This window comes from Oncorhynchus masou, chromosome 28 (genome assembly GCF_036934945.1).
Source record: "Oncorhynchus masou masou isolate Uvic2021 chromosome 28, UVic_Omas_1.1, whole genome shotgun sequence".
Taxonomy (NCBI): Eukaryota; Metazoa; Chordata; class Actinopteri; order Salmoniformes; family Salmonidae; genus Oncorhynchus; species Oncorhynchus masou.
In genome coordinates this window covers 64615030-64631687 of record NC_088239.1, presented here as the reverse complement: position 1 = coordinate 64631687, position 16658 = coordinate 64615030, and the positions used below count along the sequence as shown (strand labels likewise).

The window sequence follows — 16658 nt, the reverse complement described above, 5'->3', positions numbered from 1 at the left end:
TGCAGATTCCTGTGGCCTGACACCAGCATGTGTATTTTAATTGATGGTCGCTTGGGGCATCTGGTTAAATTGTCAGTTTCAGCTGCAAAGGAATTGAGATTTTCTGTGCCAATGTCTCCATACATAGTATAGGCTATGATGCAAGACAGTGCAAGTTGGGTTGAATGTATGTTTTGATGCACAATAGTTTGCTTAAAGCTGGTGAACCTGCCACATCCGTATACAATATTACAACAACAAAGAAATGATTACTGCCACCCCAGACCTAAAGCTGCCTCCAGCAGCCTAGTGGTTTGAGCGTTGGACTAGTAACCAAAAGGTTGCGAGATCAAATCCCTGAGCTGACAAGGTAAAAAGGCAGATAACCCACTGTTCCTAGGTCGTCATAGAAAATAAGAATTTGTTCTTAACTGACTTGCCACGTTAAATAAGTAACAATGAATTATGTTTTTTCCCCCCTTGGAAATCATTGCACATCATTGCATGTGCAATAGAACAGCAGATTCTATACTGCAATTATTTTGTCCCACGATGCTGGATGCTCCTCTCCTCTGTTTCATAAACAAAACAAAAACAATAACACATTTGCTGGGGTGAACAGTGGAGCTCTTTCCCCTAATCACAATTTCAGTCTTAAAGCCAAAGTTGTTGATATTAAATGCCACAGTAGGCCAGGGTTTCCCAAACTCGGTCCTCGGGACACGGAGTGCACGTTTTGTTTTTTGCCCTAGCACTACACAGCTGATTCTAATAATCAACTAATCATCAAGCTTTGATAATTTGAATCAGCTGTGTAGTGTTAGGGCAAAATCCAAAACGTGCACCCCTCGGGGTCCAGAGGACCGAGTTTGGGAAATGCTGCAGTATGTTTACATGTTTCCCCTTTTGTGTTTTGAAAGTTGACATAAACACCAGCACCCCACTCCTCATATCCTATACTTCTAAACCCATTTGAGAGCACAGAGGTTGTCCTAACTCTTAGAAGTAATATCCCCTGTTTTTGTGACCTGTGTGGTTCTGGTACCGGTTCTGGACATCATTTTCATTTATAAATCGATGTGTGGACACTATAGATCGAAATGGCTTGCACTGAGCAGTAGCCCTGATTGTCACGTACACAGGAGTATGTCTCTTCAACCTGTGTGAAGCAGAATGTGAAATCTGACACCACTTGAAGTTGGGATGTCCCTCCTACTATTTCATTAGCTCTTCTAACTGTCCATCAACTCCTGGGTGAACACTCTGTCACAGCCACTAACAACACATATGCCCAGAATCCTTACAACGTACTGCAGCAGGAGCGAGTGATTTTGCTACTGTAGTACATTCTGAGATCGATTTATAGCCAGTTATTTAAAATAATTAATAGACTGTGATTTGAGATGAAAAGCGAGTTCCTAATGAGTTCAAGCCAAGCTTGAGCTCTGCGAGACGTTCACAGTGATGGGGCCAGATGTTTTGATCAAGAGAGCTTCAGAAAATATGCAAATTTTCTCTAACACTAAACATACAAATATATATTTTACAGTTAAGGAAATAAGGAAAGTGAAATCTTATAGGTAGTTATTTTATAAATTGATTATACTACATTTAGAAAACAGTTAAGTAATTTCAAGCCTTATTTATACAGTTTGTTGAATAGGAAATAAATCATATAAAATATTTCATATTCTCGAGTTTGTATCATATTTGTACTGTGCACTTCAGCATGTGTCCTCAAATTGACCACACCTCAGCAGTTTATAACTATTTTTCCCAGAAAGGTGAGATTTGAACCTTTCTTGGAGTATGCAGGATTACGAGTTACTGTTTATGGCCCTCTCATGACAAATCCTTACTTTTGGGGATTACATTTTCAATTATATTTAGTTACCTTTAAGAGGTTTTAAAGAACACCTAAGCAGTCTTTTCACTGCCACTCCAGACCCAAAGCTGCCTCCCGGTTAGCTCACCTCTAACCTGACCTGCATAGTAAGTGGCTTGGCTTAATTGGTCAGACATGACACACAGTGGAAGATGCTAGGGTAGAGCCTGTGGGGCTGTGTCAAAAACTTTACAAGCCGTAAAATACTTGATTCCTCTGTCCTCGTTTCCTAAATTCCATGCAAAGCTCATTGGAGGAGGAGGTTAGAGGGAGGGACATTGGATACTCTCCTTCAATATGCTTTGACAGGAATTAAGGAAACAAGGATCGAGGAGGCAAGGATTTGAGGACCAACAACTTTGTCGGACACAGCCAGAGTTTGGAGAGAGGGAAGGAAAGCTAAGCATACATACTGCACTGTTCTGCTAGACCCTGAGCCAAAGATCCGGCCCAACTATTTCTCACCTCCATTCCAACTTCGTCAACAACACACAGGGAGGTGAACAAACTGCCAATTTGAATTACACACGGAGCACTAGAAAATCCGGCTGCAAATGTAATTTACTGCTAGAGTCTCATGCCTCCGTGTCATTGAGACTGTGGGTCAGTCCACTATATTTAACCTGTCTAATGAGCTTTATGCAGAAACACATGGACTATTTACCCTTACTAGTGCCCTGCCAACATCATTATGCAAAAAAAGACCGTGTTTATACACTGACTGTTCTTTCTTGCTAGTGCATTGAAGAGTGCGCTTCAGGCAGGCTCTACTTCGACAGGCACACACAATCACCACACTTGGTTATGCAGATCATGACTAGGGTGTGAACATTATTCATAATAAGAGATACATGGAGAAAATCAGATCTCTCTGAAACGAAAATGGATGGCCCTCAATTCACCAAAATATATTTTACCCAACACCACCCTGAAACCTTAAAAAAACAAGACTCTCCCCTATACCCAAAATTATAATGAAAACAAAGTGGATAGAAGAGATTAGACCATGTCTACCATATACCGTAGCCTCACTTATTGGACAGACTTGAGCCTTAGATATGCAGTTTTAGAAACTGTTCTTCGTCCTGTTAGCATTACATGGTAACGTAAGACTTTTGATACTGCACAGGGCTGCGGGCCAGAAGGTTGTGGGTTCGCAGACCACCTTGGACAGGAGTAGGGGCACAAAGCTCTACTTTAAAGTAAAAGCATGGCTAACTAGCTTGCCATGACGTATTTATCAGAGTTGTTGACCTTAAAATAAGCCAGATTCAATAAAATGTACATTGAGGTGCTGAAACTTGAAGCAGCAGCCGCAGCACAATCAATCGGAAATAACCAGCAAGCTCATGGTGCTGAAAGTAGGCAAATTGGAGTAGGCATAATTAATTTAAACCATCTGCATTTTGATTAGTATTTCCAAACAACAAGAAGGCTTTGTTTTGGAGCCTATTTCTTCCTATTTAAGAAATATCCGGTAGGCCTACCTGTTTGACAAATGAAAATCGGCTATAGGCTGCTATACTGTATCCATAGTCAAATCTTCCACCCACCGAGCACTCTATAAATAGCCTACCTCCATGTCAGTGAAGGGCTTTTAATTGCATACTGGGGCGACTTGTACAACAGCTAGAAATCCATCCAGTCCATCTCTTTTTTCAGCGCAGGGAACAATCCATTATTTACATACTTTGTCATGCGGATCAGCGTCATTTCAAAGGTCAAACACCTGTGATGCTTTTGTATTTATTCATCACACATACCAGCTGTTAAACAAACAGTGGACATTAATAAAAGATACATCAAATGTCAAAATAATATGCAATATCATGGAGAAATTTGAGTAATGTTGTTTGGGAAATGAGTCAGATTTTCCCTTGACCACTAGGTATAAAAATGATTACAGTGATAAGGCAGTTAAAATCTTATAGCATGTCAATTGTAAAGTTGATTTTGAGTATATGTAGATTATCTAAAACATGTTTCATAAAAGGTTGTTCATAGCATATGAAATTTGAAAATTAAATCTGTGATGTACTATTTTTTATGCTATTTACTGTAACAGTACATTGTAGGGCAAACAGTGCATACAAATCATAGTGAAATAATACATAAAAACTACCTGAGCTTTCTAACAACATAAGGCGTTACTCGGTATTGCTCACGGCCCTCATGAAGATATGTTTAACGATAACATTCAACAGGTTCAATTACAGTAAAAGTTATAAAAGATATTGCAATGAGCCTGCCCTCAAAAAGAAAGAAAGAACTGGAATCCCAGGTCCCATGAATATTTGATAGCGATAAAAGTTGAGGTTGTCATTTTGAATGTTTTGAATCCTCTAGGAAATCTAGCTACACTCATAGATAAAGGGTGCCAAATGGGTTCTTCACGGAGGGATAGGGTTCTACCAAGAACTGTTTTGATCTGAAGATCCCTTTTTGGAAGACAAGGGTTCTTTGTAAGGCAAATAGTTCTACCTAGAACCGTTTTTAGAGGAAAGTGTTATTTGGTAATTATTTGGAAGGCAATAAGAGTTCTACATAGAATCATATATTATATTTCCCAGCATGCTCTACTGCAAGGTGATTTTCAGAATTGTTTGTTTTAATGGCTGTGTTTTTACATGTGCATTGATTGGTTGATACATTTTATGCTACACAAATGTATAGAACATACATTTTTCTAAACTAATCCAATCTGTTAGTAGTTGGACTTATTGCACCCGTTACAGTTTAGATGATTGAGGTACTCTCAGTATTCAATCTTCCCTACCCAGCAAGTGATTCTGAATGCAGGTTGCATGATTACATGACAAACGTTTATATTTGCTATATTTACTATATTATATCCTAACTCTGGCTGGATTCCAATAGGAATTACACATCCCTATGCAAGCCAGCATAATGTGATTTGCAGGCCTGATGTAAACTGTAAACCAGGAGTTTCATAACACCATTGTGTTGGGGTATAACGAGGCCCTCAAAGAAAGGCCTTATGATATACAGTATGTAATGTACTGTCATAAAGAATTACATTTTAAGGCTGGTGGAACCGTTAATTGAGAGCTCAAGGAAGAACCTTTAGATTATAAAATGGTTCTTGGTAGAACCCTTCATAGAGGGTTCTAGGTAGAGCCATATAGAGAGGGTTAAATAAAGAACCCTACATAGAGGGTTCTACCTAGCACCCAAAACAGAAAAACCCTATATGGTTCTACTTAGCACATTTTTTTCTAAGAGTGTACAGATAAGGTACATACATTTTCTACTACTCCAACCAGTTATGTGATGAACATGTTACTCATGAGCACTGAGCAGCAGTAGCAACGTGAGTGTGGTTGGCTGGAAGTCAGGGCCCCAATGCATGTCGCCTGAGTTGAGTAAGTGTGAAGCCCTGAACCCGAGAAAAAGTTTCACAAGATCAGGTAGAGGCTACTTCTGGGGATCAGGTTCCTATGGGAACAAAGCCTGGTGTTAGGGGGCTGGGGAGACTATCCTCAGTATAGAAGCACAAGAGAGAAAGCCAAGCTACGAAATCGAATTTCAAAGGCTCATGGCTGAGGAAAGCAACACATTTTCAAACAGCTAGTTACGTAAACTCCCCAAAACACAACACACTACCTTCACCCAACTCGACAGTTAAGTGTGGACCCTGTAGAGAGTGGCACGGTGAACTAATCCTGTAGACCTCTTTCAATCTCGGTTCCTGATATTTCCCACAGAGGAAAGCAAACACCAAGCTCGGCAGCTCCGGTAATGTATTTCTGATCCGGCAGACGGCGAGAGGAACTGAAACACTGTGTATGGAAGAGAGAAGAACAAAGAAAGATAGAGAGAGAAACATAGAGAGAGAGAGAGAGAGAGAGCAATGTTGAGGGTCAAAGTTGTTCAGTGAAAGAATGATCAGGGAGACTAGAGACTAATTCGGGAAACAGTTTACCTTCAATTAGCAACTGGACCCAGACTGGTTCCCACTAAGAGCTATGGTGCTATAGCAGTCAAGCGGAATGAGTCATAGGCTTCATGAGAGGCCATGCGCTGTGAGCGTGAAGCCGACCATCTGGCCTCATAAAAAAACTGCGAACAGAGAGTCCTCAGATTTACCATTAACATAGCCAAGTCACAGACTGCATGCTGAGCCACACATAAAACAGGTCATGCGAATTCATTGGCAAGTTGTACTGTTGTGAATATTGAAACATTTTAAATACATTTGAATCAATATATATATATATACATACAGTGGGGCAGCCACCAATTGTGCAAGTTCAGAGGTGACCAAATAAGTATTTGGTCACCTACAAACAAGCAATATTTCTGGCTCTCACAGACCTGTAACTTCTTCTTTAAGAGGCTCCTCTGTCCTCCACTCGTTACCTGTATTAATGACCCCTGTTTGAACTTGTTATCAGTATAAAAGACACCTGTCCACAACCTCAAACAGTCACACTCCAAACTCCACTATGGCCAAGACCAAAGACAATTTTGTTTCTGTCAAAGGACACCAGAAACAAAATTGTAGACCTGCACCAGGCTTGGAATACTGAATCTGCAATAGGTAAGCAGCTTGGTTTGAAGAAATCAACTGTGGGAGCAATTATTAGGAAATGGAAGACATACAAGACCACTGATAATCTCCCTCGATCTGGGGCTCCACGCAAGATCTCACCTCGTGGGGTCAAAATGATCACAAGAACGGTAAGCAAAAATCCCAGAACCACACAGGGTTCTGGTGAATGACCTGCAGAGAGCTGAATCCAAAGTAACAAACTCGTCGTGTTTGGAGGACAAAGAATGGTGAGTTGCATCCAAAGAACACCATACCTACTGTGAAGCATGGGGGTGGAAACATCATGCTTTGGGGCTGTTTTTCTTCCAAAGGGACCAGGACGACTGATCCGTGTAAAGGAAAGAATGAATGAGGCCATGTATCGTGAGATGTTGAGTGAAAACCTCCTTCCATCAGCAAGGGTATTGAAGATGAAACGTGGCTGGGTCTTTCAGCATGACAATGATCCCAAACACACCGCCCGGGCTTCGTAAGAAGCATTTCAAGGTCCTGGAGTGGGCTAGCCAGTCTCCAGATCTCAACTCCATAGAAAATCTTTGGAGGGAGTTGAAAGTTCGTGTTGCCCAGCAACAGCCCCAAAACATCACTGCTCTAGAGGAGATCTGCATGGAGGAGTGGGCCAAAATACCAGCAACAGTGTGTGAAAACCTTGTGAAGACTTACAGAAAACGTTTGACCTCCGTCATTGCGAACAAAGGGTATATAACAAAGTATTGAGATAAACTTTTGTTATTGACCAAATACTTATTTTCCACCATAATTTGCAAATAAATTCATTAAAAATCCTTCAATGTGATTTTCTGGATTTTCTTTCTCATTTTGCCTGTCATAGCTGAAGTGTACCTATGCTGAAAATTACAGGCCTCTCTCATCTTTTTAAGTGTGAGAACTTGCACAATTGGTGGCTGACTAAATACTTTTTTTGCCCCACTGTATATATATATATATATATACATATTGATTCAAATGTATTTAAAATACATTCAAATGTATTTGATACACTGCCGATTTTGCAGGTTTTCCTACTTACAAAGCATGTAGAGGTCTGTAATTTTTATCATAGGTACACTTCAACTGTGAGAGACGGAATCTAAAACAAAAATCCAGAAAATCACATTGTATGATTTTTAAGTAATTCATTTGCATTTTATTGCATGACCTAAGTATTTGATCACCTACCAACCAGTAAGAATTCCGGCTCTCACAGACCTGTTCGTTTTTTTCTTTAAGAAGCCCTCCTGTTCTCCACTCATTACCTGTATTAACTGCACCTGTTTGAACTCATTACCTGTATAAAAGACACCTGTCCACACACTCAATCAAACAGACTCCAACCTCTCCACAATGACCAAGACCAGAGAGCTGTATAAGGACATCAGGGTTAAATTGTAGACCTGCACAATGCTGGGATGGGCTACAGGACAATAGGCAAGCAGCTTGGTGAGAAGGCAACAACTGTTGGCGCAATTATTAGAAAATGGAAGAAGTTCAAGATGATGGTCAATCACCCTCAGTCTGGGGCTCCATGCAAGATCTCAACTCGTGGGGCATCAATGATCATGAGGAAGGTGAGGGATCAGCCCAGAACTATACGGCAGGACCTGGTCAATGACCTGAACAGAGCTGGGACCACAGTCTCAAAGAAATCCATTAGTAACACACTACGCCGTCATGGATTAAAATCCTGCAGCGCACGCAAGGACCTCCTGCTCAAGCCAGCGCATGTCCAGGCCCGTCTGAAGTTTGCCAATGACCATCTGGATGATCCAGAGGAGGAATGGGAGAAGGTCATGTGGTCTGATGAGACAAAAATATAGCTTTTTGGTCTAAACTCCACTCGCTGTGTTTGGAGGAAGAACAAGGATGAGTACAACCCCAAGAACACCATCCCAACCGTGAAGTATGGAGGTGGAAACATCATTCTTTGTGGATGCTTTTCTTAACCTTAACCACATTAACCACACTGCAAACCTTATGCCTAACCCTAACCTTAAATTGAGACCAAAAAGCACGTTTTTGTTTATATATTTTTACGATACATAGCCTATTTTAACTTCGCAGCTGGCTCATCTAGTGGACATCGCTCAGCTCTGCCTCCAGGACAAGATTCATCCCAATAAATATCAACCTGCATGTAAATGAGATTGTGGACTTGTGAGGACGTCAGTTGAGTTTGGTATGCTACTATTCTATTTCAGCAGAGATCACATTGTTTTCATGTGGTCCTGTGTGGCTCAGTCGGTAGAGCATGGTGCTTGCAACGCCAAGGGTCGTGGATTCAATTCCATCTGAACGCATGACTATACGTCTCTTTGGTTAAAAGCATCTGCTAAATGGAAAATACAATAGTGTTTCTGAACTCTGGGTCAGAAACATTATCACGGTGCTTGGATAAACTTACTTCTTCCTGGTCACGTTGTCCTGTTCCACATTTTCCGAACGGAAACCCTGGTACATTGGATGGTGCCCTCATTGATTGTGACCCGATTTATAGGCCTAAATATCTGGGTATCTGGATTGAGGAAAAGCTAAAAAATCATGTTAATGAATTAGTTAAGAAATTAAACATGGGCTTCTTTTATAGGTTATGACTTTAAACATAGAATTAAGTTGACATTCATACCGGTTATAGACTATGGCAATTCTGTCTATATGAATGCAGCTGCCACTCTGTAGCCTATTGAAGCCATTGGATACCGTTTATCATAGTGCACTGCACTTTATTCACGGCCATAGGTTCAGTAGCACTGCATTCTGTATCAGAAAGTAGGCCTCTTTGAAGTCTGGTAAATCGATGCATTGCACTCTTTGATTATAAAGCCCTACTGCATAAACCCCCACCGTACTTTATTGTTAACATACAGACCTACGAGATACCAGACCTAGTCTCAGGGAGGTTAACTCTGAAGAGCCCTTCACTCTCCACTAAGTTAGGGAAATCTGCTTTTTGTTTTTCACACTGGGCACAAACTGGTTGAATCAACGTAGTTTCAACGTAATTTGTCAATGAGTGATAAAGTATGTTCACATTTCATTTGCTCTGTTAAAGCCAGGTGCACGGTTTTTCCTCCGACACATTGGTGCGGCTGGCTTCCGGGTTGGATGCGCGCTGTGTTAAGAAGCAGTGCGGCTTGGTTGGGTTGTGTTTCAGAGGACGCATGGCTTTCGACCTTCGTCTCTCCAGAGCCTGTACAGGAGTTGTAGCGATGAGGCAAGATAGTAACTACTAACATTTGGATACAACGAAATTGGGGAGAAAAGGGGGTCAAATTAAAATAAAAAAAATAAAAAGGGCTGGTGCAGAGGGAGGGGTGTTCGCTGTACCCAAAGATGGCAGCGCCATGACATATATCTTAAAAACTACAGAAATTCACTGTTGCTGTTGAAGTCATTCCAACAGGTAGGTTTAACAGAGCAATGAAATGTGACCATACTTTATCACTCATATATCATCAATGATGCTATTAGGCCTATACAGTATAGCATTTGCAAAGTAATGAACAGCTATTGTTTCAATTCAACTCAGAATTCAACAAAACAAATGAGAATATAATAGGCCTAGGGTTTTAAGCTCTGACTTAGTCTGGCCTTAATTCCAGTTTGTCTACAAATTAATAATAGATATTTTGTATTCATGTCTCCATCTCAACCAAAAATCTATGTTAAAGAATATAATTATAGTTCATTTAAAGATTGATTTATTTTTATTTAGTCATATTCTTCAACGTGTATTATTGGTTAAGATGGAGATTATTCATGTGTAGACAAACTGGAATTACAGCCAGACTAAATCAGTGGTACAGATGGAACTATCCAAGCAGAAGATACATCTCTTTCAAATGTTGATATTTGGTTGCTTTTACAACCAAACATAATTCAAGCTCACTTTTTAAATAGAAAAAAATGCCTATTAACTTGTTGACATGTTCTCAAATGATATGTTGGATTCACATCAAAATAAAAGTTAAAGAATAGGATTAAGCCAGTGGATGAGATGGAAATATCTAAGCAGTAGATATCTTCTTCAATGTTGATCTTTGGTTGAGTTGTCAATCAAACAATTTAATATTACTTTTGTAATACAGTAAATAGCCTGCAAACATTTCAACCTTAAAATGAGTAACATATCCATGGCCACATTTTGAGGTTACTGTAACTATACATTTCTTCTCATGCAAATATTTAAAGAGTGCAAGTTTAAGATAGCATTCATAGGTCGTTGCAGGTCTGTGGAGACCTACACAATTGCTGTAATAATCTATGCAGAATCTCAAACGGCATTGATTTCTTGCAACATGTGCTTTTTATGTAATCTCACAACTGCAATCCAGGTCATTTGGTTCTGCAATTAGATGAAGCACAGTGATAACACATTAACAATCTGTTTAAATAAACAAAATATCTGATATTGTATTCTTAGTTGAAAGTTGCAGGTGGTTGTAAGCGCAGTGAATGTGATAAACCTTTGGGTGATAACTAAACCAAAAATCAGACATTGTTTTTTTTATTGGTTTTCCATTGGAATTTGGTTGTGGTTAAGATGGTTGAAAGCATTGAAAATTCAACTAACTTTTGCTTTCTTTTTGAGTGGGTGAATATAATTTAGGCTGTAATCTCATTGACCAATGTCTCAAGAAAATACTACCCAACTATCCACATTGAAAAGAAGTGGTGTGCCCAGTGTGTTGTGGAATATCTCCAGTGGCTGAATGAGGACCTTTATACTGAAGAATGTGTATTGCTTTTTGTGTATTGATGTGTATAGTGATGCATATTTTGATGTCTATACTATATATTGATGTGTCCTGATGTGAATTTGTGTGTATACAGGGCTCATCTGTGAAAGAGACTTTGGACTCCCTGTCAAAATAAAGGTTGAATAAAGCATTGAGAATGCACTCACGAAACATTTCCTGTTCCTCATAACTCACTGCCTAGCTGGCTATAGCCTACAGCCTGTGACCTGCTTCTTGACGGACAGGTTTGGTATCTTTAGTGTGTGTGACCCTAAAATAAACCCATTGGATTGGATTGAGCACGTGTTGACATGCAATATTAGGGCTGTAAAGCGCTATATCGCAGGGTGGATTATTTACATGTATGGCTAATGATGGGAGTGAGAAAATGATAGGAGTGAGAAGTTGCAGGGCTGCCCTGCAGAATGCAGCTTCCCCCTGGCATCCGAATTAGATCTCAGTAGAAGTCTGCTGCCAGAAGAAAATGTCACCTTTCTTTGTGTCTTAATCCCTGTCAAATGAAGAGAGTGCAGCCATATCTGTATGTGCTAATGTAGTCAAGAAGATGGAATACATTTTATTTCAGAGGTGTCTTGGAGGATAAAGTGCTTGGAATGTTATTAGTTCTTCAGTGTATCACTATTCTAATCTCACGCATGTGACTTGTGTTTCTGCACTTAGAGCTAATGTGAGGATGAACTCATTAAAACTCAAAGCAGTTATAACTCATAACTCCTATCCCTTTAGCTAGATGTACAGTGCCTTCAGAAACTTTTCATGGCCCTTGACTTATTCCACATTTTGTTGTGTTTGTCTGAATTCAAGATGGATAAAAAATAAATAAAATCAACCATCTACAAAAAATACCCCATAATGAAAAAGTGAAAACATGTTTTTAGCTGGGAGAATTTCTTACAATATTTTCACATTATTCTTAAAACATTATTCTGGATGTTGGTCATTGCAAAACAGCTATTTTAGAATTTTGCCATAGATTTACATGCCGATTTAAGTCAAAACTGTAACTAGGCCACTCAGGAAAATTCAATGTCGTCATGTTAAATACTATTGCACACAGTGAGTACATGCAACATATTATATGACTTGTTAAACACATTTTTACTCAACTTATTTTGGCTTACCATAAAGGGGTTGAATAATTATTGACTCAAGACATTTCAGCTTTTCATTTTTTATTAATTAATTTGTAAAACATAATTGCACTTTGACATTATGGGGTATTGCACATATGCCACTTCCGGCACCGACAGAGATGGCCGCCTCGCTTCGCGTTCCTAGGAAACTATACAGTTTTTTGTTTTTTTACGTGTTATTTCTTACATTAGTACCCCAGGTCATCTTAGGTTTCATTACATACAGTCGAGAAGAACTACTGTATATAAGATCAGCGTCAACTCACCATCAGTACGACCAAGAATATGTTTTTCGCGACGCGGATCCTGTGTTCTGCCTTACAAACAGGACAACGGAATGGATCGCATGCAGCGACCCAAAAAAACGACTCCGAAAAAGAGGGAAACGAGGCGGTCTTCTGGTCAGACTCCGGAGACGGGCACACCGTGCACCACTCCCTAGCATTCTTCTTGCCAATGTCCAGTCTCTTGACAACAAGGTTGATGAAATCCGAGCAAGGGTAGCATTCCAGAGGGACATCAGAGACTGTAACGTTCTGTGCTTCACGGAAACATGGCTCACTGGAGAGACGCTATCCGAAGCGGTGCAGCCAACGGGTTTCTCCACGCATCGCGCCGACAGAAACAAACACCTTTCTGGTAAGAAGAGGGGTGGGGGAGTATGCCTTATGGCTAACGAGACATGGTGCGATGAAAGAAACATACAGGAACTCAAATCCTTCTGTTCACCTGATTTAGAATTCCTCACAATCAAATGTAGACCGCATTATCTACCAAGAGAATTCTCTTCGATTATAATCACAGCCGTATATATCCCCCCCCAAGCAGACACATCGATGGCTCTGAACGAACTTTATTTAACTCTTTGCAAACTGGAAACCATTTATCCGGAGGCTGCATTCATTGTTGCTGGGGATTTTAACAAGGCTAATCTGAAAACAAGACTCCCTAAATTTTATCAGCGTATCGATTGTGCAACCAGGGGTGGAAAAATCTTGGATCACTGTTACTCTAACTTCCGCGACGCATATAAGGCCCTGCCCCGCCCCCCTTTCGGAAAAGCTGACCACGACTCCATTTTGCTGATACCTGCCTACAGACAAAAACTAAAACAAGAAGCTCCCACGTGGGGATTTTAACAAGGCTAATCTGAAAACAAGACTCCCTAAATTTTATCAGCATATCGATTGTGCAACCAGGGGTGGAAAAACCTTGGATCACTGTTACTCTAACTTCCGCGACGCATATAAGGCCCTGCCCCGCCCCCCTTTCGGAAAAGCTGACCACGACTCCATTTTGCTGATACCTGCCTACAGACAAAAACTAAAACAAGACGCTCCCACGCTGAGGTCTGTCCAACGCTGGTCCAACCAAGCTGACTCCACACTCCAAGACTGCTTCCATCACGTGGACTGGGACATGTTTCGTATTGCGTCAGATAACAACATTGACGAATACGCTGATTCGGTGTGCGAGTTCATTAGAACGTGCGTTGAAGATGTCGTTCCCATAGCAACGATTAAAACATTCCCTAACCAGAAACCGGGATTGATGGCAGCATTCGCGTGAAACTGAAAGCGCGAACCACTGCTTTTAATCAGGGCAAGGTGTCTGGTAACATGACCGAGTACAAACAGTGCAGCTATTCCCTCCGCAAGGCTATCAAACAAGCTAAGCGTCAGAACAGAGACAAAGTAGAATCTCAATTCAACGGCTCAGACACAAGAGGCATGTGGCAGGGTCTACAGTCAATCACGGACTACAGGAAGAAATCCAGCCCAGTCACGGACCAGGATGTCTTGCTCCCAGGCAGACTAAATAACTTTTTTGCCCGCTTTGAGGACAATACAGTGCCACTGACACGGCCTGCAACGGAAACATGTGGTCTCTCCTTCACTGCAGCCGAGGTGAGTAAAACATTTAAATGTGTTAACCCTCGCAAGGCTGCAGGCCCAGACGGCATCCCCAGCCGTGCCCTCAGAGCATCCGCAGACCAGCTGGCTGGTGTGTTTACGGACATATTCAATCAATCCCTATACCAGTCTGCTGTTCCCACATGCTTCAACAGGGCCACCATTGTTCCTGTTCCCAAGAAAGCTAAGGTAACTGAGCTAAACGACTACAGCCCCGTAGCACTCACTTCCGTCATCATGAAGTGCTTTGAGAGACTAGTCAAGGATCATATCACCTCCACCCTACCTGACACCCTAAACCCACTCCAATTTGCTTACCGCCCAAATAGGTCCACAGACGATGCAATCTCAACCACACTGCACACTGCCCTAACCCATCTGGACAAGAGGAATACCTATGTGAGAATGCTGTTCATCGACTACAGCTCGGCATTCAACACCATAGTACCCTCCAAGCTCGTCATCAAGCTCGAGACCCTGGGTCTCGACCCCGCCCTGTGCAACTGGGTACTGGACTTCCTGACGGGCCGCCCCCAGGGGGTGAGGGTAGGTAACAACATCTCCTCCCTGCTGATCCTCAACACTGGGGCCCCACAAGGGTGCGTTCTGAGCCCTCTCCTGTACTCCCTGTTCACCCACGACTGCGTGGCCACGCACGCCTCCAACTCAATCATCAAGTTTGCGGACGACACAACAGTGGTAGGCTTGATTACCAACAACGACGAGATGGCCTACAGGGAGGAGGTGAGGGCCCTCGGAGTGTGGTGTCAGGAAAATAACTTCACACTCAACAAAACTAAGGAGATGATTGTGGACTTCAGGAAACAGCAGAGGGAACACCCCCATATCCACATCGATGGAACAGTAGTGGAGAGAGTAGCAAGTTTTAAGTTCCTCGGCATACACATCACAGACAAACTGAATTGGTCCACTCACACAGACAGCACCATGAAGAAGGCGCAGCAGCGCCTCTTCAACCTCAGGAGGCTGAAGAAATTCGGCTTGTCACCAAAAGCACTCACAAACTTCTACAGATGCATAATCGAGAGCATCCTGGCGGGCTGTATCACCGCCTGGTACGGCAACTGCTCCGCCCTCAACCATAAGGCTCTCCAGAGGGTAGTGAGGTCTGCACAACGCATCACCGGGGGCAAACTACCTGCCCTCCAGGACACCTACACCACCCGATGTTACAGGAAGGCCATAAAGATCATCAAGGACATCAACCACCCGAGCCACTGCCTGTTCACCCCGCTATCATCCAGAAGGCGAGGTCAGTACAGGTGCATCAAAGCTGGGACCGAGAGACTGAAAAACAGCTTCTATCTCAAGGCCATCAGACTGTTAAACAGCCACCACTAACATTGAGTGGCTGCTGCCAACACATTGACACTGACTCAACTCCAGCCACTTTAATAATGGGAATTGATGGGAAACGATGTAAATATATCACTAGCCACTTTAAACAATGCTACCTTATATAATGTTACTTACCCTACATTATTCATCTCATATGCATACGTATATACTGTACTCTATATCATCGACTGCATCCTTATGTAATACATGTATCACTAGCCACTTTAACTATGCCACTTTGTTTACATACTCATCTCATATGTATATACTGTACTCAATACCATCTACTGTATCTTGCCTATGCTGCTCTGTACCATCAGTCATTCATATATCCTTATGTACATATTCTTTATCCCCTTACACCACATATGTCAGAGTCAAGGCCCGCGGGCCACATCCGGCCCGCGAGAAGGTTTTTTACGGCCCCTGGGATGATCTTGATTTATTATTAGAACCGGCCCGCAGACCGCAGCAAGCCGGCAGCCCGCAGATCTTTTACACGCACCAATACTACATTTCCCACAATGCAACGGTGACGCACCGAGCAGTAGGCTGCTTCATTTCAATATTTATTGGCACAGCAGTCGTCAGCATCACAGTAAAATTAACTTTCAGATACCCATCAAAAATGGCAAAACGGAAGGTGGACACTGAGAACCGGGGTTTCAAACAAGGTGGGAGTCGGAGTATATGTTCACGGAGGTAGCTGGAAAACCTGTGTGTCTTCTGTGTGGAGAAAGTGTGGCGGTACTGAAAGAGTATAATCTGAGACGACATTATGAAACGAAACACGCGGACAAAAACAAGAATATGGACATGGAACAAAGGCTACAAAAGGCAGAGGAATTAAAACGAGGCCTCAAATCTCGACAGGCTCTGTTCAAAAAAGCCAAATCACAAGGCCAGGCTGCTGTCAAGGCCAGTTTTATTTTGGCAGAAGAGATCGCTAAATCAGCCCGGCCATTTACGGAGGGGGATTTCATCAAAAACTGCATGATTAAAGTTTGTGACGAAGTTTGCCCAGAAAAAAGGCAACTCTTTTTAAATGTGAGTCTGAGC

General features: G+C 41.8%; 1 long non-coding RNA gene across 1 annotated transcript; it reads right to left on the bottom strand.

The window, feature by feature from the left end:
* Positions 1–3602: 3602 nt before the first annotated feature.
* On the bottom strand, positions 3603–5851 carry LOC135516901 (uncharacterized). The gene is made up of 3 exons (XR_010451978.1): positions 5808–5851; positions 5489–5664; positions 3603–5320 (listed from the first exon to the last, which is right to left on the bottom strand). It is a non-coding gene; the product is annotated as an uncharacterized LOC135516901 (long non-coding RNA).
* Positions 5852–16658: the final 10807 nt, after the last annotated feature.